Source organism: Lagopus muta, chromosome 4, assembly GCF_023343835.1.
Source record: "Lagopus muta isolate bLagMut1 chromosome 4, bLagMut1 primary, whole genome shotgun sequence".
Taxonomy (NCBI): Eukaryota; Metazoa; Chordata; class Aves; order Galliformes; family Phasianidae; genus Lagopus; species Lagopus muta.
Window position 1 is genome coordinate 36137792 of NC_064436.1, and position 24718 is coordinate 36162509.

Consider the following 24718-nt stretch of genomic DNA (forward strand, 5'->3'; position numbering starts at 1 on the left):
CCTGTGCTTTCATGAAATTCCTTGACTGAGAAGTGGAGGGATGGTTAATGTATGGCTCACAGAGAGGAAGCATGCACAATGCAAATTAAAATTCAGCGCCCATCTATTCCAAGAGCACTTGCCAAACCATAAATATTAGCAGAAGCCAGTGCCCTCCTTCTGCCTCCAGTCCCTCTATTCAGTGAAAGATGGGGAAGGTAGCTGGAAGTAACCAAAGACTGGAAAAAGCACTGAAGGCCTCTCGCTTATCATAGGGAGACCTTGGGAAAGATATGGAGAAGGAAAAGTAGGGAATACTGAAGTGGAAGGAAAACATCATAAAAGAAACAGGACAAATGAAATTTGTGCTGTGGGAGACTATATAATTGTTTCATTAGCTGGATAGCATTGCTGCATCAAATATTTGACAAAAAGATCAGACAGAAGTTTTTGGTTTTAAATTCAATGTGTTTTCATCTTCTGCACCAAACCAATTATTCTTTTTTTTTTTTTTAGCTTTCTGTCTGTATGACAAACTCTGAATTACTGTACGTATGGCAGTGATGGCCACAGGGAGATGGTGGGGCAGATCTCCATAAACAATAAGGAGAAGTCTTTTTTCCTTATTCCTATATTTCTTCATCAGAGTGTCCTGCTGCTTGGACATAAGACTAGAGGGCATAAGATTCAAGGACTAGAGAGGGCTAGCAAACTTTACTAAATTATATATGCTAGAAAATTTTGGTGAATACAAATAATGATGTTTTATTTAAATATTTCTGTTTTATTAATCTCAAGGAAAAAAATTTTGGTCAAAATTTTTTTGAATTTGGTTGAAAATTATTCCTCCTAAGATTTTGAAAACTGATTACTTACATGCCTGTACAACCTCTGACTTCCTTTGAGCCCTGATCACGGGAGCTGTAGGTACGTTTCTGATGCTGAAAGAGCTGAAGTCCTTACTCCAATCCCACAATGTAATGTGTGAGGTGTGTGTCACAAGACACAGTGTAGCTGTAGGACGAGGCTGCAGTCGAAATACAGCTATTTCCAAATGGCGGCAGCCTCCGAAGAGCTGCAGAAGGCCCCAGGTTGACATGCTCTGCAGGCTGCCATCTGTCTATTGTATTTATTGCCCTTGCAGCCCATGTTTTGCAACTGTTTGCTGGCTTTTGGGAAAAAACTGACAGAATCTTTTCTAGTTGTCCCATCACTAAATATTAAATTTTTTAACTAATTGTGAAGTATGATAGTTTCAGTGGTTTAGTTCAATGATAGCAATTAGAAAGTGATAGGATATGATAATAAGGATAAAATAATTATTACTAATAAGGCACACCATTCAATAATTAATGGCAATGAAATAATAGCTAGTTCAGTCAGAGTGTTACAAGGACCTCCACAATCCCTTTTTGAACTTAAAATTGAGTTTCCTTGTTAGCTGTATGGTGTTACAACATGAATAGTCAGCAGAAGAATGAGGTGGCATCTGTTAACTTGTCTTTTTTCTTTTTTCTTTACCATGCAGGAAAAGCATCCTCACAATCCCTAATTGCTGAGAGAGTAAGAAGAACACTTTATGATTTTCTTTGTCCTGGCTTTTCTTTTTGTCTTTCTGAAACTATGAAGGAGAGACTTGTATTACCAAATACATGCAACTAATCTATTTTACGGTTATTTAAATCTGATCTTTGGAAACCTTTTCTGCAGAGGTTTTGATATTATTCTGTTTTCATTATGAAATAAATAACCTGTATGATGGAGTATTTATTAATGGAAATTACATCATGTATTGGATCGATGATGGAGTCAGCTAGTGGAAAAAAAAGCTCTGGTAGATTAATCTTGATTAGCAAATTTATGGATCAGAATGATTTGGGTGATGGTAATGCATTGGGACAAATCTTGTCTTTATTTTTATAGCTACTTTCTAATTGAAAAAATGACCCAGGTTATAATTCAAAGACTCTTCTCTATTTCTTCATTAATTCACATATTTATTAAGAAAAATATGCTTCTGCTAAATGTCTATGAAAAATATTGAATTAATTCTAGCTGAATCTAATAATGATGAAAAATTAAGATCCTACTATTCGGCCTAATATATTGCTTTTAAATGATAATTTTTATAATATAATGAAGGAAACACTGGATATTCTTGCAAAAAAGTTATGGACAATGCTCTTTTCAGTACATGCATACAGTATCTCCTTTTTTTTTATTATCGTATGTAAATGATTCAAAAAAGTCAGAAATCAGATTGATAAGAAGTGCTAGTTTGTATAAAATACCTCAGTATTCTTAAATATTATGGTGATATTTTTGTTTACTCTTCATATATGAAAACTTTCAGCTTAGTAAATATAAGCATTTCTGTTACTATGAAGCAGATTTTTTTCTTTAATAAAAATGTGTAAAAGATTAGTAAAGACTTTGTTGTGTAACTTACACCATGAAGGCAGTGTGATATGTTTCTGTGAATAAACATATATGAGGTTTACTCATATCCACTGTTCTGTTATATGTAGGCGTGTGCAGAATTAAAACTTCTGAGATATTCCTGTTCCTCATAGGAGAAAACATATTTCTTTAGGATAATTTTGTACCACATTTTGTCATTTGTAGACACTCCTTCAAACTGAATTCATTAAGTCAAATTAGAAGCTTCAGTTTTATTCTGGGATTTTCAGCGTTTCTGTCATGCAGGTAAGATAAATATGAAATAATTTATATGGTTTTATGTTAACTGTTTATGTTAGTCTTCGCAATGGCATTCACAAATATTTGATGACAGTGATTACAGTGACAAAAAGAATATGTTGGGAAGCCTACATGTGTGGAAAAATTGTCTGATATAAAAGTGCTGATACAAAACCACTTACTGCTTTCAGTTTTCTCTGCTGCACCGTCGTTTTAGTGCTCTTGTCTTGACTCCATTTAATTTCTATGATAGAATATCTATCTCAATTTGAGTTATGTAGAAAAACTGAGATAGTACTGGTAACATCCAGAGATGTTCTTCTGAAATAGAGAAAATATTCCAAAACAGGAGCATATGAGAATTAAAAGTAAAATGTGAGCTTACCTAGTGTGAAATGCTGTTAAGCTTGTAAACTCTACTAAGTCAATGGAGATCCCTTCTGCCTTACAAAGAGTATTTGGCTCCTTTTTAAAATTAATTCCAGTTAGGCACTGACAGCTGGCTAGGTGATTGACAGCTGTTTACCTGAATTCTCAAATCTTTGTCCAAGGAGCAGAATTATATTTGTTAGGCAATTCATTAAACATAGTGATTATGATTGTTTAGATGAAGTTGATGAAATGCATTTGAAGCAGCTTAAAGTCAGCCCTAGAGATATAAGTGGTTAAGAGTTTAAACCCATATATCAATACATAAGTAAGCATATTGTCTTTGGGAATTCCAGGGCATCTTTCAGAAATGCTTTCAAAATTACAGAATAATAAGAACTAACGTGCATCATCTTACAAAAATCCAAGCCCTGCTTAAATGCGTCCAAAATATTCCTCAAAATATCCATTTCTTTACATCTTTTTTTAACCTCAGAATACTCTTATTCCTGTCATTTTCTCCTCTTCCCTGTGAAATAAACATAAAACATAAGAGCAGATGAAGAGAAAAATATCCTGTGTTTTGTATCATGTTGTTAGTTTGTAAAGAAGCATTTTGTAGTATGTGACAGTGTGGGGTCCTACATAGCTAGAAGTCTGCAGAAATGTCCAGTGAATTCTATGTCCCATAGAAGTTATGATGCAGTTCATACTTACTCTGATTTGCAGGCACTGAGGAACAAGACAGAGGCCTATTACTGAATGTTACAGAGAACTTGTGTTTTTTCCCTGAATGTGGACTCACCTGCAGCTTCATTCACATCACTGCTGGAGCGCATGGTCCTAGCACAGAATTAGTAAGTCCCTGAGTTTTACTGTCATTTATACTGCAACGTGGTTATAGCATTGTTTATTGATTCTGCAAGATTCACGTACAATTCATGTACATGTCAACATACTCAAAAATCTCTTTGAGTGTTTTTTTTTTTGCTTTTTACAGTTTACCTGGAATGTCAATAATCTTAAAAGAATAAAAAAAATCTTAAAAGAATATCATGCCTTGTTGTTAAAACAGTGAATGAAGGACATAAGAGCTAGTTCTTTAATGTTTTGTTTCAAGCATTAAACACTTAGGATTCTTTTGTTAAGTGAAGAAAGAGACGATCTCAGACTGGTGAAAACAGCTGATAAAATTTTATGCCCTTCTTTTCAATGCCATTGGATCAAACCTATTTTATCAAACTGGTAAGTCAGCCTCATGACCCTCCCTGATGAGATACAGTAGTGTTTCTAACATTATATTGTTAGTTGATGGTTTGGTTTTACCAAAAATATTCCAAAAGAAGGAAGGTCCCACAGAGACTTTTAGCAGCTGGATTTATTAATGCAGATGTTATTCCATAACTGCTGTGTAGATTTTTCCCAGGTCTTTTGTTTCATTTTTTTTTTCTTCACAGAATTCATGAACAAGTGAACACAGTAAACTTGGGGAAGACACATAAATTCCAAGTGGGTGTTAGCTGTCATCCTGATGTGAAAAGACATCAATGATATATTCTAGTAAAGAATTTATTTGAACAAAAATGAGGCAATAGGTAGAAATGTATTTTTTGCATGTAGCTACAGAGAATTCTGAAACATGGTTGTTCTCTCTATCATGTACCTCAGTGATGATCCTGATAGAATAATAGCTCTGAGTTTTCGTACTCTATTTACTTCATCAGTAGAGCAAAATTTATACAGAAGAGATAAACAAGATGAGGCAGCTTGCAAGATTTAACTTACTTTCTTTATATAGGTACAATAATGTGAAAACAATCCTCATATTTTTACTGTGAACACTAACGTTTTTATCTACATACTGAAAATGTGAAAGGAATAACAAAGAATTCATATGTATTATCCAGAGCTACTTTCTAGAGCAAAATTGATAATCCGTTCTCTATTTTGTTTATTAAAACGAGTAAATCCCTTGACTTTAATGAATTGATACCTGTGAAAATGTAATGTAGATAAAAGCAAGGTTAAGCTTCCAGATACTGAAAGTATGGACAGTTAGAGCACCTATAGCATGTGGAAAAAATGTGATTAGCTCTTTGTAGGAGCAGAAATTGCTTACCTGGCAAGATCTGGGTATGTGAAATATCCTCTTTGACTCTAATTCTTGTAGTGAATGATTAATATTCTTGTCTGATAGGCAGTAGTATAATACCCCTCATTCAGTCTTGTATTATTAATGGCCTCATTATTCAAGTTAAATATTTCAAGAATCAGTGAAAAAACACTGAATACTGTGGAAGTATTCCAATCCAAGATGTGGGTGCCTACTTATCCAACAGCACATGAATGCCTGAATTTATGTGATGAACAGGTTCCTGAACTAGGAATTAATTTGGATTTATTTGTTTTATTTCTGGGGGGAGAGGAGATTGCTAAGTTTCTCCTACCTGTATGCCTGAAGAGTCCTACTGAGTTTTATTGCAGGTGTTTTTTCTCAGGCTGTTTCTCCAAACCTGTAACTCACGTGTGCTTTTTTCCACAAAGATTATCCTGGTGGTTGAAAACAGTTGGAGAATAGCATTCAGATTGGGGAACTTTTCTTAATTGTTGTTCTTAATGCAGTTAGTATTTTCAAAGTATCCCTCTATACTGGCAATAAATAACAGTGAAGGTTAAAAAAAAAAAACACTGTAAAAAAAAAAAAAAATCTATTATTTAAGGTGCCAGGGACATACAACAAATCTAATACTTAATAGATCTCAGAAAGCTTCCATTTTCAAAAGGGAAAAGCAAAACTGTATGTGATAAGCTACAATGATTTTCCTTAGTCTAAAAGGTGGATAAAATCCCAGGAAACAAGGTTTTTTTGGATTGGAAAAAAGAATGCTTAGTGGTATCATTTAACATGGTACTAAAAGGAATTTATTAATTACTTCGGGACTCTTGGGTAAAATGACAAGATCTGTTGCACTGCAGAAACATGGGTGAAACCGTGTACAATTCATACTGAAAGATAATCCAGAAATTAAAGTGGAAGACCAAAAAGAGACTGAAGTTGTTATCTATTTTTAGTAAAAAGAAATACAACTGGAAGAAAAGTTAACTGCAAAGCACAACAAATATATGTAAGTACATGTTAATAAGCTTCTCTGAATTTCTTCATTTTGTAAGCATTCATTATACTCTCCATCTTCAGCTGGAGAAAGAACTGAAAAACAAAGTATACAGTCCCCTGAATGACAGTACTGATAAGCCATAGTGACAGCCTGGCTTGTGTAAGCAAGAAACGAAGGGAGCAGAACTGCAGCCGTTTCATATTCTCTGAAGGAAATTAATTATGCCTCCTGAAATATCAAAGACTAAAGCAGTAACTTGAATAGAGGATTTTTATAGCACTCATCAGGCGTGATAATGTAAACAAAATGAGCTAATCTATTAAAGTACTACACTCTTTCTTACTAGTAACTACATTCTGGGGAAAGGCTTGCCACACACTGCAGCCTACAACTGCTTACCAGTTGGAAAATGCTTTTATTCCAAAACAGTGTCTCCTCTGCGTGCTGTGATATACATAAGAGAGTGTGTCATACATGGAAGACTTCATCTGCCTTATGAGCCATATGTACATGGTATATGGTTATATTTGTACGTAAAAGCCTTATATATATATATATATATATATATATCATATATATGGCTCATATATGAGTATCATATCATATATGAGCCATATAAATAGATGACTAAATGTGCTGCCCTCTAAATAGGAGTAACATCAGGATTCCAGCCCAAGAGTAAAAAAATTAATTTCAAGAGTACATTATGCACTGCTTTAGCAAAAAGTCTTTCTTCCTAAACATTTGAAACGAGTGTGCAGCTTTTGATTTTTTCACCATATCTACCTAGGCTATTCTGAAAACATTTGATTATTTCTATATTCTAAAATAAATGAGCATATTTGTTTCTGCTGACTGGGTCACCTACAAATCAATTGTCATGGCATGCTTTCCAGTGGATTGCAGGTATATCACTGACTCAAACATTTTGTCAAAGTTCTTGATTTTTATAAGCAAAAGTAACAATAGAAAGAAAAGAAACAAAAGCCTACGAAACAACAGTAGTGAGGTACTATCTCTGAGATTGGGGAAAAAAATATATATTTTTTAAAAATTTTTGATTATTAATTGCAATCTTTAGTTAGTTAATTCATCAGTGCCCTTGAAGCAAGATAAATGAGATTATAAATGATAAATAGCCTTGAGATAGAAAGTAGATGGAGCCTATTTTCAGTTTGATCTTTGCTGGTACCATGTATTAAAGGAAAGACTGTAAATCCAAGAAGATTTTGCCCAATTAAGGAACTGGGGATCAGAGCAGAGAATATACAGAGATCTAAATGCTTTGCATGAAAAAACGTTTAGTTGGTACGACAAAGTTGTGCCATGCTTAATAAAGGATTTGAATTTAAATAGCTTTCATTTATAACAAATACAACCTTTTTCAAACATAAAATCATAGTGCTATTTTTTCTAAACTTTATTGGAGTTAAATGTGTTATGATAAAGTTAATAGTGCTTTCTGTAGTGATATATTATCTGAACTCCATCCTTTTTTGGGGGGGGAGGGAGAGGAAGAAAGGGGAGTTATCTGTCTTCCCAGTTCTCCTTTTTTCATTTACTGAATTTGTAAGTTGATAGCATCATTTAATGATGCTGGCAGTTGCTTCAGTTTTACTTAGACATAAAGCTTGATATAATTGGTTTTAATGTGTATTATGAACTCCCATTTGAGTTCATCGTATTCAGGTTGTCCCTAAATGTTTCTAACTTTCATTTAAACATGTAATTGTAAATGCATGGCTATTGGCTTGTAAACTTTCTTCAGAAGAGAAAAAAACGTACATATGACAGGTAGAATAACAAAAGCTTCAAAGCCAGCAGTCCTATCTCAGTCTTCATTTATAAGCAGGTTTATTTGACAGTCATCAGTTAGAGTGGTTAACATTTATTTGGCACGCTAATTACATTATTCGCTCCTCCCTCCAGGATTTCTGTTTATATTGTAGGCATTGCGTCTTTCAAGCTTGAGCTTATTGTGTTGTACTGTGTTTTATGTGTCAATAAAATGGGGGAATGTGGACTATAATGTGATCCTTTTTTTTTTTTTTTTTTTATATTACAGCACATCAAATACTTTTCCACTGCCTGCACAAAGCACACAAAATACTGGACTGTATTTATTTCAGCATGATTTTTATAGATCTTTGGTATATTTTCTTTGTCACTGTATGGCTGACTCTTTAAGCTAGTATGGGTTAGGACATCATAAAGCTTTATCACAGAAGAGTATTAATTTATCTCAGATGGCATCCTTTCAATTTGAGCTTAATGTACACACAGGGATCTATTTTGAAGTCTGGAAGGCAGTTTCAGTGGCAACCAGCAGAGTTCTTTGGGAAGGCACAAAGCCACAATCAAGCCCAGGCAGCATTTTGAATCAAGCTGTTTGTTTTGCAAGGAGTTAATTGAAGGGTTCTTCTGCATAGCTGGATATCCTGAGTGCATTTAAACTTTGTAACTTGGGACTGGACTCCTATTACTGTGTGTTTAAAATTTATTTGAATATTCTACATCTAAAACGGAGTTGCAGTAAGCTTGGGACAGATAAAAATGTAAAGCAAAGCTGATAGACTGTCTTCATAGATAAGTTATTCTGTTGTTGAGTAGCCATATATGCAAGAGAGAAAAAAATAAAGTATTTGTATTCAGTTCAGGACAGTGTTAAAGCTTTTAAAGTATTTCCCATCCATAAATCACACATGCTGTAGTGTTGCCTGCAATGTTGCAAGAACGGACTGGAGAAATAGTTGAACGCAGCTGTAAAAAGGAGTTGCTAAAGCATATAACAGTGTAGCCACTGGGATCAATTTTTATCATGCTCAGTGACTAAAGATACTCAATAAGTCATTAACAAGATTAATGAACTCTAATAAAAAATGCAAGCTCCTGTTTCATATTTTATTCAGCTCACTGCAGCTTAAAATTGCATTTTATGATTTTATTAAACATATTACTTAATTTTTCTCAAATTGATCATTTTATTTAAGTTAAAATATTTTTTTCCCCACAGAGAAATAAGATTCTGTTAAAAAAAAAAAAAGTCTTTATACAGTGAAGTACCTTTATACCATAAATAGATATCTAATCAATAGGCTCAAATCTGCTCTACTGTAGCAGCATAAGGCTTAGAGTGAGGTTTTGAAACTGCGTGAGTACATAATTGCACTACTTTATCGGGTACCTGGAGCATAAGGAGTGTTATATCCCAATCATACATCACCTAGTGAAAATTATTTCTTTTGGTGACTCATATATTGGTGAAGTCCTGCTAAATCTTTGTCTAATCACTCTTTGCCCTTCTGTTCAAGAAGAAAAGAGCCTTAGGAACTTCTTCATTCATTCCTGTCTGCAGAGATCTCTTCCAACTCTTATGATTCTGTGTAGGATCACCTGGACAAGTTGTGCTGAAGGTGATGTTAAGTTAGCTTTCCTTGAGTAGGAAGCTGGTTTTCCCCCATCAGAATATGCCCAGCTGTGTTTCCACAAATGTCCCTCTACAGTACAGTATCCTCTCATTGGCATTAGGGTCACTGGGGCATTCACAAGAAACACAAATCCCTGTGCCAGATTCTGCCATAGCTTGTAACACACTGCTGTCTTTCATAATCACACTCAGTGGCCACAGCAGAATTCTTGACTCTATGCTCTACTCTCACAAGTAAATGGCTTCAAACTTGTCGAATGTCTGCAGATACAATTTATAGGAGAATATTTCTTGCTCTTGCTGACAGCTGTGGGATTCCTAAACTGACAGAAACAAATTACTCTTTGCCAGTGATGAAAACTGAAGGAGACTTAATAACCATCTTTCTGCATCTGGCTTTAGTTGCATCTTGTCCTATTTTACCTTGTCTATATAATTTAAGCATTATGCAGCATCTGAGAAGCTGCTTGTCTTTCATGTCCTTCTTAGTGAAGAATTTCTATTATGGATTATTTTTTTGGCCTTCCTACTTTCATGTATATTCATAATATGCCACTTCTAAATAAATATAGTTCTTAAAAACAAAAATAATAAATTTAAAAAGTACTAGTAGTAAAACTTAGAGTGCAAAGAGAGTGCCCACAAAAAAGTGCTTCCTTCAAAATTGGTTTTTAATTAATGCACTTGCACTTTGTGACTGATTTTCAGTTGACATACAATTTTACGCTCCTCTGTGATTCTTCTGAGCAAACTCAACCCAGAGAAAGTGGTCAGTGTCACAAGAAAGTTGGGTTACCATTCATTTCTCCTTATGTACAAGTTTTACTTAATTAATAACTACCTTGAGTCTTCCTTTATAAAGCTTTGCTCTGGAGGCCAGATCTGAGTGTATTTTTATGATTTAAAAGGTAATTTAAAGACATATAGGATGTCACACAGTATGAGAACAAAGCTTGTTCTTGATTCTTACATCCTAGATTGATTGTTTTAATAATATTTCTTAATAAAATAAACAGTGCATTTTATTCCTGTGGGCTTGCAGAGTAGAGAGTAAAAAGTTCCAGTTCATAACTTTGTAGCTTTGACTTAGCAAAAGATATGAGATCTATGCCATGCAGTTATTTGAAAAATGTCTCCAGGATACTCAAATATATATTCTTACAAAGTATAAGTGAGCTTGCAAATGTAGTTATCAAATAGATTCTGGGTATTTATTCAGACCAGATCTTCTGTTCTTCCATTGTTTTGTCCATAGATGCTGCGGTCATGGGGCACTACCTCAGGAAAGCCATCTTGTTTTGAGGAATTTCACCAATTTCCTCCATCGTGAGTAAACCTAAATATTTGATTCATAGAAAAATCTCTACCCTCTCTCTCCTCTCCTCTCCACCCCCCCCTTGTTTTTTTCTTTTCAGTGTGCTTAAAATATCCATCTCAGTTCTACTTACTTGTCTTATCTGGAGGGGAGGGGGGGAACACTTTATGCAATATTTTAAATATTCTGATAATCAGATTGTCAGAGTTGTCAGAGTGCTGAATTCTACCCAGTGTTACATTATTGTATTCTTTGAAAACATCTAGAAAAGCTCCTGTTGTATGGATTTCAGGATAAGCATGAGAAGTGACCTTCTAACTACAGCATACTCTGGATCTTAAACCTTATTTATTTGAGGCATGTCTTCTGCTGAAAACTGTAATAAGCTTCTAAAAATCTCCTTCCTACTTGAAACGTGCACACGAAGAAGACATACTTAAAATTACTGAGAAATTCTGGAACAAGTTTCTCACACAGGGCTATTCCTCTCTGCTCAACAAATGCTACTGCCCTCTGAGATTTCATGTGTAAGCAGTGAGGTGCAGAAGTATATTTCCAAAAGCATTATCATTTTGTATTCTTCAAATGTATGAGAACCTAGAGTGCATGAGTTGCTTGCAACATTTTACATCACTGGCTGATGTATATCAGATGCCGTGCATATCTATGAAGCAGTATACAGAGAACAAACCTGCAAAAGGAAATATGTAGGGTGCTAAATTAAAGGAATGCCTCTGTAGGAAAACAAAAAAAAAGGTCCTGTACAAATAAGTCTACTTTGCTGAGGCAGGCAGTAAGTCTCTTGTATTCTTTTATTGCAAAGCCATCCTTCCTTTCTCGTTGTACAAATTTCTGGAGTTCATACTTTTATACTTTCTGTGCATTAGAGGCTCATGGAAGAGAGAAAAAAATGTTTGAAGCATGAGACTTGACATACTTCTTTGAAGCCTAACAATGCAGATGTAGCAAATTCTGTAATTACATGATTGAGGAAAATTATTTTGGACTCTCCTAAACTAGTAGCAAGCAATGAATACAAAATGTATAATCATCATGATTCTAAATAGGCATAAATAAACACACATTTTTGCTATTATCACACATCGTTAGGAAGAATAGGTTCTATGTTTTGAAAATAAGAAGGTCCTGAAATGTTTATAACATGAGAATGGAAATTGAGAGTTTTTGTCTTTTAAAGAAAGAAAATTTAAGATTTTAAGATAATTTAATTTTAAGATTATCTTAATTGTAAGATATATTAAGAAAATTAAGATTTCTCTTGAAATCTTATGAAAGATGTTTCAAAGGCTCAGATACAAGCTGCAATATGAGAAATCAAAATGTGGAAATAAACAAGTAAACAGAAAAATAGAAAGCAAAAAGGAAACACATTGAAAGAGAAATAACATATATATGCTCTTTGTGATCAAGCCCATTATTGTTTGCACAACTTTCCCCAAAAGCAGTTTGATTCTCACGGTTTTTGGAGAAATTTTAGCAGAAATAATGAACAATACAAAACTTCCTGTGTGAATATCAGATGATTTCCAGTCTCAGTTTAGCCACATCATACATCTCTCCTACCTAAGATTTGGAAGCTTTTTGGAGTAAAAATAATGATCCTTCCTCCCAGTTTCCTTCCTAATTTAAGTATACGCAAGGTCCTCCTCCTTTTGCCCTGAGAATGTCCTCCCAAAGGAGATGATTTCTTTGCCGTTTCATTTCTCCTGTGCAAAATATTGAATACTCAGTGGTATGCATTAACAGCAGAGTCATGCTACAAGTCTGGGAAGAATGGTTATTTTGTTTGTAATTTATTCATCAAAAAGGTCAGCTCAGACACAGAACATCTATTTTGTACTGTGATTCTGATTTCACTAAGTAATTTTATATGCTGCTGAAGTTCTCACTAAAAAGTCAAGATGAATTACATGTTTCAGAGGACTTTCAAAAGTAATCTGAAATACTGTTACTCTGAATTTTGCACATAGCAAAATCATTCCAGGTGAGATTCATCTTAGTGTCTTACAGGGAGAAAATAGGGAAGAAATACCATGAGATTAGAGAACAGCTTTGGTTTGAAGGAGAACCATGATGGCACATCATTTACACACTTTTCAAAATGGAGAATTGAGCCTTTCAAAGAAGTAAACAAAGTGAGCTTGTAGCCTAAAAGTGTTTTAGTTAATATTTATAATGCGCATCCATCTTTCTGTTCCCTGGCTATGTGCTTAGCATCGGTATTGGCTGTACTCATAAAGTGAAAATGATTGTACAAAGCAAAGTGATTAATGTCTGTTGAGGTAATTGAAAGGCTTCTCTCTTCTTTTACAGTGCTGCTTTATGCACAGCCTATGTGCATAGTACATGAGGTATTCTACTAACAACACAGATAGATGTTTATTGATCTCCTTCTGTTCCACTTCACAAACTGGAGCTATTTTCAATGAGGCATAGCAGCAGGATAATCAAGTATGCATTTAATGCTAAGAGTGCATGTGGCCATCAGGTCTAATGGATTCCAAAACTTAAGATGAAGAGAAGAAGACTAAGGGAAAACAAAAATATTCTAAAGGTAGCTATGCTAAAATGATTTAAAGCACATTGGGGACCTAAAAATGGCAAAACAAATGGTTCTCTGAAATTAAAAGATGTTTAGACAGATTTTGAAAATTAGAGTTGTATGCTCTAAACTATATATAGGATTTTGAAAACACTGTCAAAAGTGACAAACTTTCTTAAGTGCAAATTGAAGAGAAAATTAGTGAGTAGAAATGAGAAATAAGGGGACTATCACTGTATATTTTCAGTATTTTTCAACTGACTTTTTCTATGAAAAATGTAAGGACTCGGTAAATATTGAAAAACAGATATGCTTGAGCTGGCTTGAAGCACCAAAAAATCTAATTAGAGTCTGAATATTATTCAATAACAACTTTAGAAATATATTTTCCCTGTAGACATGATTACAGTTGGTATCACTCATATTAAAATAACTGAGAAAAACATATCTTTATGTGCAAGAGTATACATATTATTCAAATGAATTCAGTTAAACACATATCAAGAGTCATTTTCTCACAAATTAGGAAATATCTAATAGTCGCAATTCCAGGACATCCATAATGTATTTCCACTTGTATTTTAGCAATATGAATCTCATGGCCATAGTGTTTTTTTCATGGCCATATTATTTTTCCATTAGGTATCAAATATAATGAAATATTTTGTAAGAAATATAAATATACCATCAGGAATGAAGCTAACTAAATGAGCAAAGAGAACAAAAACAAAAGACAATTTTGAACACTTTACTCAGGCAGTGGCCTTAATGTAATACTTCAATTTCAGCTCTTAAATTTAGTTTTATATTTTTATTTTAAATTTTGTGTACATGCATAAACTAAATTCATAGTGCATGCTGTATAGTGAAGTGCTGAGAAAACACTATGATGATAAATCTGTTAAACTAGACTCAGCAAAATTACCAATAGTGAAATACATTGATTTCCCTTATTATTATCAGGACATGAAAGCTGTTTATGTAAATGTTCCTAACAAATCCCATCATTTTATTAAATAGCTGCTCCTAGGAAGAATTTTTACCTGCTTTGTACAGAAGGGGAATTTAAGATGCTGAGACACAAAGTTATTCATCTGAAGTCTCACTGGAGCTGAGATGTGAATTGGGATTTCCATTTTCTAGGTTGGCATCTGGAGCATAAAGCTATAAAGGGAGACTTTTGGTCTAAATTGGAGGGAAAATAAAGACCTTTTTGGATATAAGGGCATTCTGATTTTGTCTGCTAGAGATAAGAATACCAGTCAGCTCTGTCTAGAAACATGTATGTAAGACACTATTACTTCCTGGCTGTTTATACCCACAGGCAAATTTTGGAATTACACTTATCTAAATCTCTATTTAAAGCTGATACCAATATTTACTTATCTGTAAAGACATTTACTAATACTCAGACAAAAGGGACTATCAGCAGGATGTCAAATGAGAGTGGGCTTGTACCCTCAAAAGTGTGTATCAGGTCTGCATGTGTCTAGTGAGAGGACAGCTGGAAAAAAGCCCTTGTGAGGATGAATTGTGCTACTGGGCTGCAGGCTGCTTTGAGACTGAGCAGTATTGCAGCATTAAGTGGGTGAAAGTGGAGAGAGGTTTTTTTTTTTTTGAGACTAGAAGACTGCAATTTTTTTTATTATTATTATTTTTTTGTTTGTTTGTTTGTTTGTTTGGAGGAGGGAATGTAAATGAAAGATATCCAAACAGCTGGTTAAGAAAAAGAGTCGTGACCAATTGCCCCAAATTCCTCTAATAGGACCTCTGAAACCTAGTAAAAAAGCCCATGGGAACAGAAACCAGCTTTGTAGGATGTAAATAGGTTTTGAAAGATTTTTTGCTGAATTTTGCAAACAAGCTGTCTCACTGATACATCGAAAAGTCAGCTGTCTTTCCTTACATTTGGGTAGTATTGGTTACCATTGCTAGATAGAGGAATTTCTTTAGTATCTTACATAATTTGATAATCCCAATTTACTCTAAAGCCTGTGTTCTGATAAAGCATCAAAGCGAATAACAGATAGTATTCAGTACTTCCAGGATTTAAATATGCCACTACTGTAATTTGTATATATTGAATGTATCCAAGAATTTTATTGTTAGGTTGTGTTGATTGTGATATGAGTATGATAAAAAATGAGCACTAGGTTTCACAGCAGAAAAAAAAAAATAAAATTCAGAAGTCCACATAGTAAAATTGAAATTGATTTCACTCATTACCTTGAGTGTCAAAACAAAGGAGAAGGAAAAGAAGCAGTGGAAATTATAAGTTTAAAAGCTTTGCCCTAGTTAAGAGTTTAAACTGTTTTGAGTAAACTTTTGAAGTACATGGTTTACGTGATCTGATCATAGATTTTCCATCATGAACATCAGGATGGATATGTGTAAGAGAAAAATGTTTGTGTTAAAGTGTTCTTGCTTCTTGAGAGTGACTTGTTTTTCATTTTAAAAAGGCATTGTTACTCTGGGCTGTTTCTCAGTGGTATGTTTTCCAGCCACTACTAATACCCATGGATCAAAGCTCTTTAAAAAGTGCACTTTTTTTATAGGATCTACTAATGTAAGGTCATTGGCTGGTGAGAAAATCACTTAAGTGTACCAAATTGTGGTTAAGTACTGTACTTATTTGAATGTTTTATTTTGATTTTTCTCTGTGTTAGTGACACTGTAACAATCAGAAAGATCAACATGATGGAATGGTGATGCAGGAGGTGCAATGACAAAGGGACTAACACAATAGAAAGGTGTTAAAAAGAAGTGCTCACCTGTCTCCAAAGATCTAGGCTCACCAGAAAAAATCCAAGGGAAGGATGTCCAACCAGAGACCCTTTCTCAGCAGCAGTCAGCCCTCAAAAGTTGTCTAAGAGAGCTGTAGCCAGGTTCCACACTTGTGCTCCCAGGGCTGACCTGGTCTTTTCCCCACGTGTTCAATCAGTGGTTCAGGCCATGACTCAACAGGTACCATACATACTAATAGTGTTTCTTGTGTAAGTGAAATATATAAGGATTGTTCTTTAATATTAGAAGATTCCCTTAAAAATGCAGTGACCATGTGTGTCTCTACTACTACCATCAATAGTATTTTGTGGAATTACAGTTTCATAGTAAATTGTCAGGAACACTGTCCAAATCCTTTTGGTTTTGCATATCTCTTATTTATTTTTAGATAAAGTACTACTATTTTTCTTTGCGATTATTGAATTTCTCTGTTTTGGGCAATTACAAGAACACACAAACTGCCACAGTGACTCTGACTGCAGAGGTCTCTATTTCAATACAGTTCCAGCCATAATGGTCTTCAATGATATATATATATATTTTTTCTTCAGAGAATGTACCAGAAAAATTCAGGAAGACAGAAATAGTTTATGGGGTAAGCTACCTAAACAGTGTTTCCCCCTAAAATTTAGTAACTGAGTATTGAATTGTGTTTATTTCAGAACAAGCTTTTTGTTTTTTGTTTTTTCCATGTAGGCATTTACAGTAGCTGAATTGTTCTACCATTTATTACCTGCACCTCCTCTAAATCTTGCAACTTCCTACTTTCTGATGTATGTTCCCATTCCCATTTAACCTCCAACATTTTTCCATGTCAAATCTTTCATAAGGCAGGGTTTAGATTTTCCTGCTTAGCAACCATGTAATGGCAGTTATACATTTTGCCAATATCTTAAATAGCAAGAGCAATTTATGTCAGACATTTAAAGTCTTTGGTGATTTTTAGAAGAAAAAAAACAGTGCTTATCACAAAGCCTTTATGGAAATTACTTTAAAGGATGTGTCCTGCAAAATCCAGTGCCTTTGGTCTCACAGAGGTAAAAAATGTGTAAAATAAACAAAATCATGTATTTCTGAAAAGTACTGTGTCTGAAGTAAATGGCAGTGTGAAAAGAAAATTTCTTTATATTGAATCAACATATTTTAAGTATATGTATGAACAAAGAATATACTAAAATGTGTTATAAAATTCCAATTAATACTGTGCTGTAATGAAGCAGCAGGTAAAACTTACTCCAATAGCAACAATAATTGTTCCATAAATTAAAGAAAGATATGCTAGTGAGAGAGTGCTTATCAGGCTCTTTACACAATCAAGCTACTTTAGCAGTATTTTTCTTATCACCTATACAGTCCATGGGTGGCAATGGTTTCTAAGCAAGAGCAAATTCCATTGAGTTACAGGTAGTCTGAATTTTTTGATGTCCTGTGTAAATACTCAATTTGCTAGATAGTTAATAATGATGAAAAACGTGATTACATAAAGGTTCTGATTTGATATAGCTAATACAGCTGCTTTCCAGATAACAATAATATTTATTCTGTGACAAACATATAAGCCATAATGGAGCTGTTAGAATTAGCTGGAGGATTCTGATCACAGGAGCAATTTCTTATCAGAAAGCACCCAAACATCTAGCCTAGAAGGACACAGACTTCCCTCCCTGGAACCACCCTTTAGGGAGGGGATTAGCAATAGCTGGGAGCTGTTGTCAGAATTCTGTGACAGGGATGGAGATATGCCTAAAAAAATGAACAAAACCACTGTGGCCCTTACTTTTCAGAAACAACATACCTTTGTGCACATATTCAAGGGAAGGTGTTGATAATTGGTGAGGATGAGTGATTCCACAACACGGCAAAAACTCAGTGAGTCAGTCTCAGTCAGCCAACTGTCATCTGAAGACTTGCAGGCTATTTTTTATTCTTTCTCTCTCTCTCTTTTTTTTTTTTTTTTTTTTATTCTTCATCCCCTGGGAGAAGTTGGCTTGCTTGTGCTCAGAACCTCTAGTTTGAATTTTCAAGCTTAACGGATTAGATTTTTCTGGTTGCAATATCCTGCAGATAAAAGAACTCCTTCAGCCAGCCCCGTCTCCAGTAATTAGAACCTGAGCTTCATAAATATCTGATTTTGTCAATGCTTCTGTGACTATAAAAGGATGAAGGCATAAGCTACTCTGGTTGTAGACTGTAAACGAACTAGTAATATTTACTGAATGTGATAGAAAGTGGGAATCTTTAGAAATAGTGAGCAAAAATCAATATTAAGGAAATAATCATGAAATTTCAAATGTTTTTTTAACTCTGATAAACAGATTGATTCCTTTGGGCTCTTCAGGGAGAGAGCATGGCTTAGTAATTCCACTGGCATAGGACTGGAAATCTGTAGATTTCCTTCTCAACTTATTCTGCTATAAAATACTGACGATACCTGCAAGCTCGTGTATTTAATTAAAGATTTTCGTATATGCTCAATACTAGTGCTTTCACATCTTACAGGCTAATGTTCTCCTGGAGAAACACATTTCTCCTGTCTATAACAAACAAAAATACGTGTTTAGAATTAGTAGTGTTAGGTTCAGAATTTTTCTAATTTTGGTCAAAATTTCTATCTCTGACTTGATCATGTACATGGAATTTTTCTCCATTCTGATCAATGCAACTAGTTTTTTTACTCTTAGAGAAAAGTGCCAATTATTTCTATTCTGAGAAAGCTGCCACGTGAGCCACTTTTCTGGCCTCTAACGCCAAGATTATCTCAGTCCTCACTGATGCATCAGATCAGTTTTCCAGGTATCAGGCATAACGATGTAGCCTCTTGATGCGATCATTCAGTATTTTTTTCCTATGATCAACTAGAAAAAGTATGCAGTATGACATCTGCCCTGTTATGTCTGAAACAGTCACATTTGTTAATATTATCAATGGAATACATTTAGCATGATTTTTGTACTGTATGATACTCAACAATTCATTAGGATTTAAAAGCAGTTTTCTAGCAGTGGGATCCAGCGGCCTTGAAATGCACCTTCTCTGACATAGTTGCAACAGACTGCATGTCCCATGGGTGACTGAGGTCCTGCAGAACAGATGCTTTTTACCAGAGTAATACAGTACTCACATTGGTAGGTGGTTATCTTTACCTGTGTTTATATGAGAGGTACAAAGCTAGATCCTGCAAATTTATTGCAAGTCCACTTTTCCAAATTCACCATCTACGATGGGCTACTTTGTTCACATATGTATGTAATTACCCAGACGTAAAATAATTTACAGTTAAATTGCTTGGCCATTTATTGCACCTCCTTCTCCTGCTGCATACTGGTGGCTTTGCTTGAATGCTCAGGCCAGCAGACGTGATTTCACTTCCTTGTGCCTTCTGAAACGTGCTGATTCTGCATAGCCTTCCTCTCCTTCTAATGACTAGAAGTGTTTTGTCTTCCTGGAATTTGACAGCTTGTATGATCATAGCTGATGATGGATGTGTGAATTAGCTCTCAGACTCTAAAAGAGTCTCATTCTCCACTTGCTTGAGAAGCCGAATTTGACTTGCCACAAGTTGCCGTGTCAGATGTGTAAGGCTAAATAGAGCAAATACTACTAATAATGGAATTTAAGTATACGATAAAAAAGAAGAATGACACAAGAAATTTATGTCAAAAGTAATCTGTTGGTATAAAGCTGCTCTTAGGAAGTATGATCAATGCACACCACAAACGGCTTCCTCCACCACCGATTCTAGGGCTCCCAATTTTTTTCATATCCAAGCAGCTAGAGTTAAGGCATCAATATTAGGAATTACTACAAAAAAATGCAAAGGCAGAGAAACGATTGGGAAAAGAAAAGCCTTTTCCATGATGGTAAAGATTTTATTATATTTAAGCAACAGCTGAAAGAATTTGCATTCTGTTGGGGTTTATTTTATTCCCCCATCTGTTGTACCCTTTTCACTATGTACTTTCTTTTTTTTTATTTTAAATGTAAGTTCTGATTGAAATGGAGTTTGATGAAAGGCATTGGAGAAAACATATGTGTTGATGGAATGAGGAAACTTGTGAAAATAAAGGGTTTGGAAGTAGAAGTGGTTTTTAGTCAGAAAGTTGAAAAGAAATGCAGAGGAAAGAAAAGAAAATTATCTGAATATTCAGAGACATTGGTATAAGAAAAACAGATTCTTCTATTCAAAGCCATTATATAATAAGATAGATGAATATGCATTCAAATCACTGTTACATACCACTTTCCAGAGAAAGTGTTTCTGAATTCATTTGTGGACATAGCCTGTTTATTTATTTATTTTGTCAGGATCTGAGTCAAGACTAATTGAAATCAAAGATGTAACTCCTGTAGTTGATAAAATATGTTGATCTACCAGTTCCTACCAAAATGAATCAAAATACAGCAAAAAAAAAAAAAAGATTGGATACAAAAGGACATGAGCAAATTTCAGCTAGCAGGAAATTTTGAAACTTTGTGGTTCAGAAATGTCTCCATAGCGGCGCTTTATCATTACTGGCAATGTTTGTGTAGCTCAGAGGTGGGAACCCTGTTTATATAGATATTCTCTGTATTTTGTATTCTGAACTTCTTTCAGAAAAGCAACCTTGTTAATGCAGCATTTAAATCTACATTCGATATTGCTTAAATCTCAGTGGGACTTACATTTAAATGCTATCCTTATGAGAAATTTTCCTGAGGAAGTCATTTTCTGGAACACTGCCTGTAAATGCTCTGAAAAACAGCACAGCATCTTTGTCTTCCTGATTCAAAACTTCAGATCAATTATAAAAATACTAATTTTTAAAAGTTCTTCAACATGAGCTATTTTTCTGTCATGCACATGGCTGTCAGCTTTATTTTCAGCTGGCAATGGGAAAACCAACCTGCTGAAGCAGCCACCTTTGTCATAAATTTAGCTTGACAGCTTTTCTGCAGAGCTTTCAATTAGGATCTTAAAAAAATTAAAAAGAATGAAAGTGTCTGTCCAAATGTGATGAGCAAAGGCTATTTTATGGGGACCTACACATACTACTTTTTGTTCAGACTCCATGACGATCTTGAACCTTCAATGCTCAGTGTTAAATAGAAAGCATTTTGTGCAATGCTTAACAAACAAACAAACAAAAGACAGATCTCGTTATAGCCAAAAAACCTCCATCTTCCAGTTAGTATTGCAGGGCTTGGTTTTGCTGCTGTAGCAGACACAGATATTGGATATCATGCAGAGCCAGCAGCTTGCTGGGATTTCCTGCTGAGCTGAGGGATGCAGGCAGTGGAGTGGATCTGTGATGCCACTTAAATTGATCAGATCTCTTTCACTTAGAGATTTGTACACATGATGGAGGAAATTTCAAGTAAAACCTGTTTCAATTGTTGGCTGCTGAAAGCTTTTATTATGAAGCAAGGAGAGCCCGTGTGCCTAGAAAGAGTTGAAAACCTCAGCTGTGACAGAAGGCACAGAAAGCCTCAAGTGTAAGGTGCTCGGCAGTGCTGGCAGGACCATTTGGTCAGCCTATTAAAGCTGCAACCCTTGGCAGCTCCCTTCCTACAGCTGCCTCCCAGGAAATCCTCTCTGACTTTCAATCACAAGCAATTGTGTCTGACCTTGTGTCAGGATTTTCACTGCTGCCTGCATCTATCTTGGTAAATTTTGTCATTCAGGCCCTGGAACTGTAGGTTTTCTTGTGAGGTGTGGAGAGAAAGATGATAATTAAATTTCCAACTTGCTAAATGGTAAAAATAACCTCGAAACAGCTATTAACTGTAAATTGCTTTAATGCATTCTGCCTGGATCTTCAAACATTCTTAAATAGTGCAGTTGGAAGGTGTGAACAGACATGCAGAAACCCCTAAGTCTGTCTGAATGAAGGGCCAGGTTTTGAAATCACATAGACTTTAGATTCATCTCTGAAATGTGAAGCTGGAAATCTGGTAAAAATCTTTGGGTGGATACAAGAGGTGAATGCACAAAGGAGGGCAAACAGCACCCCAGCACAAATACCCCACACATACTTTTTGGGCAGTATCACTCCAGCATTCCTTCCTCTCTTCATCTTTTTCATATCTATTGAATCTGTGACAGCATAACCAGCAATGTGCTAAATTTGTTAAATATACTTATTTTTTACAGCTATTAATATAGGTGGGCAACAGTGCAATTACAGAAATGGACAAAGTTCAAAAGTTTGTTGGAATTTCTCTGCACTGTAATGATCCTGTCTTAGTTTGAGTTACATGATGACTGTCTTACAGAAGCAGTTAAAGGGGGGGTTGAGGAGGGGATGAACTGATAGTAACTTACACATCAGCACATTCTTATGACTTTTGTGATAGAGAAAGTTATTATGGAAAGGTATTTATAAGCTCTACATTACTATACACCTATAACTTTTGCTTCACCCAACTATCCAGGCCATGCCTTTCCTTCCTCGTTAACTTGGCCCTTGAGCCATTTAAGAGTGCCTTGAAAAGCTCCTTTGAGTTGCTCTCTGGAACAGACAAAGCCAATTACAAGCTCTGTTCAACAGCTTTGACACCCTCATATTAAGCCTGTGTGTGCCTAAAGGGAGGACAGGGCTCTCTGTAAGCATTTCCCACCATTATTCCTGAGTGAGTTTGGCACATTGCAGGGTGAAACAGCCCTTCCATGAGCAATGTGTCAGTATCTCAAAGAGATACTTCACAGAATCTCTCACTTGGCACAATAGAAACGTATTTCATAATTTCAGGAAGTGCTCTTACCTACCTTAGTGTTAATGAGTTGGTCTCTCTTTTCTTCATCAGTATTGATTTGCTTCTCATTGCAAATAAATAAAGGGCTGTGCCTATCTGCAGATAATTCCTCCCCTCTGTGTTTGACAAGATAAAAGCTTACAGCTAGACTGTATGATTTCCCTAATAATACTCTATTTGCTTTCTCACTGCTGGTATTCTGTGATCTATAAAAGAAAAATAATGCATGAGAAAGCTGATTGATGCAGCATGAAGTTCACTAAACAGTGCTTTGTTAAATCATGCATAAATATCTATTGTGCATTTATCTGAAAGATGGACGTGACATAGTATAATAACGCTCCTATCAGATTGCCATTTTGGATTGAGTTAACTTGTGTTAAAGTTTTCCTGCTGTTCCACACCTCATCTTCAGCTGTTCATCACCCCTTCCCTGAAATCACCAGCCTCTCAGATCTGTCAGTGTAACTGCACATGTAGTTTTGCCATAAGCCAGTTTTGCTAAAATGAGCTGTGTTAGATAACCCCTACTATTAGAAGTGTTTTAACTGTTGGAGTCATTTAGACAGAACTGGGTTAGAAGCAATTACACGTGCCATTAGTTGACAGTTTGGAGAAGTCTGTAACCTCCAGTAGAGATTAAATGGGCAATGGGATCAGCAGAAAGAAGAACATTAGCCTCTTAATGTGGCACAATTTCAGCCCAAGTAGCCTTATTTAGCATGAAGGACCCCATGTAGGCAGTTGCATTCATTAATACTGAGAAACTAATGTAATTATTACACCTTATAAACTAACAGACAGGGTTGTTCTTCTGCCCACTGCTTGAAAGTGGCAGAATCAGACTTGCAGTTAACCTCAAACTTTTCTGTTATGTTAGGAAAACAGTCTTGTATTAACAAGGGACCCTGTCTGATTCTGTAGAAGTCGATGGCTAAAACAGCAGCAGGTTACCTTCCTGCTCATTAAAGAAAATAGATGTCAGGAGTGTTCTGCTAAACACTAAAAGTACAGGAGCCAAACAGCTAAGATGAGGTGAGTCACAGCAGGTTACACTATATTATTTCTGTGAAACTTCTCTTGAGTGTGTGAGTGATAACAAGATTGGAAGAGTTGTCACAAGAGTTGTTATAAGTTTTCCCTATACCTAATAAGCTATTTGTATGAGAGCTAAAAAAGTGTCTATATATTTATGTGTGGCATTATTTTCAAATTTTCAAAATGAGAATCGGTTTTGGTGTTGGCTCATAGAAAAAGAAAAAAATTCACAGAAATTTTGAAGACCGGATATAAATGACTGAAGAGGCAACTTTTAAAAAATTATAGATGTTTTAAACTTCAGTATTTAGTGCAGTGGAGTATTAACGTAGCGTAAGGACAGCATTACAGATGCAATTAATCAAACAAAAGTCTACGTTCACTTTAAAAATAAACCTGGTTTTGAATACTAGATTATATGTTTGCTTTTAACATGTTGAAGTTTTAATGAACAGTTACACGAAAGTGAATGTTTTTCCTAATGATATTATTTTCTCTTTTTAATTTTCACAGATTCTCTTTGTCAAGCTATGACAAAACTATCCAAGGTTCAGCACAGATGGGAACAGCCTTTTCTCTCCTGGCTGAGGCAGGAGCTGCAAAAGGTGAGATGGCACAAACATGGGAGGGGAATGAAGCGCTGCTGTCACATAGGAAACTCATGCAGCCTAAAAATAGATATAAAGCTGAAAACT

At 35.2% G+C, this 24718-nt stretch overlaps 1 long non-coding RNA gene across 1 annotated transcript in view; it reads left to right on the plus strand.

Annotated features, from left to right (window-relative positions):
- The first annotated feature begins 1051 nt into the window (after nucleotides 1-1051).
- Nucleotides 1052-24718, plus strand: part of LOC125691914 (uncharacterized) — a 63553-nt gene continuing 39886 nt past the window's right edge. The window contains exons 1-5 of the long non-coding RNA XR_007376327.1: nucleotides 1052-1542; nucleotides 2605-2685; nucleotides 3778-3905; nucleotides 10847-10917; nucleotides 24537-24628. This is a non-coding gene — a long non-coding RNA (uncharacterized LOC125691914). The remainder of the gene's footprint in view (nucleotides 1543-2604; nucleotides 2686-3777; nucleotides 3906-10846; nucleotides 10918-24536; nucleotides 24629-24718) is intronic.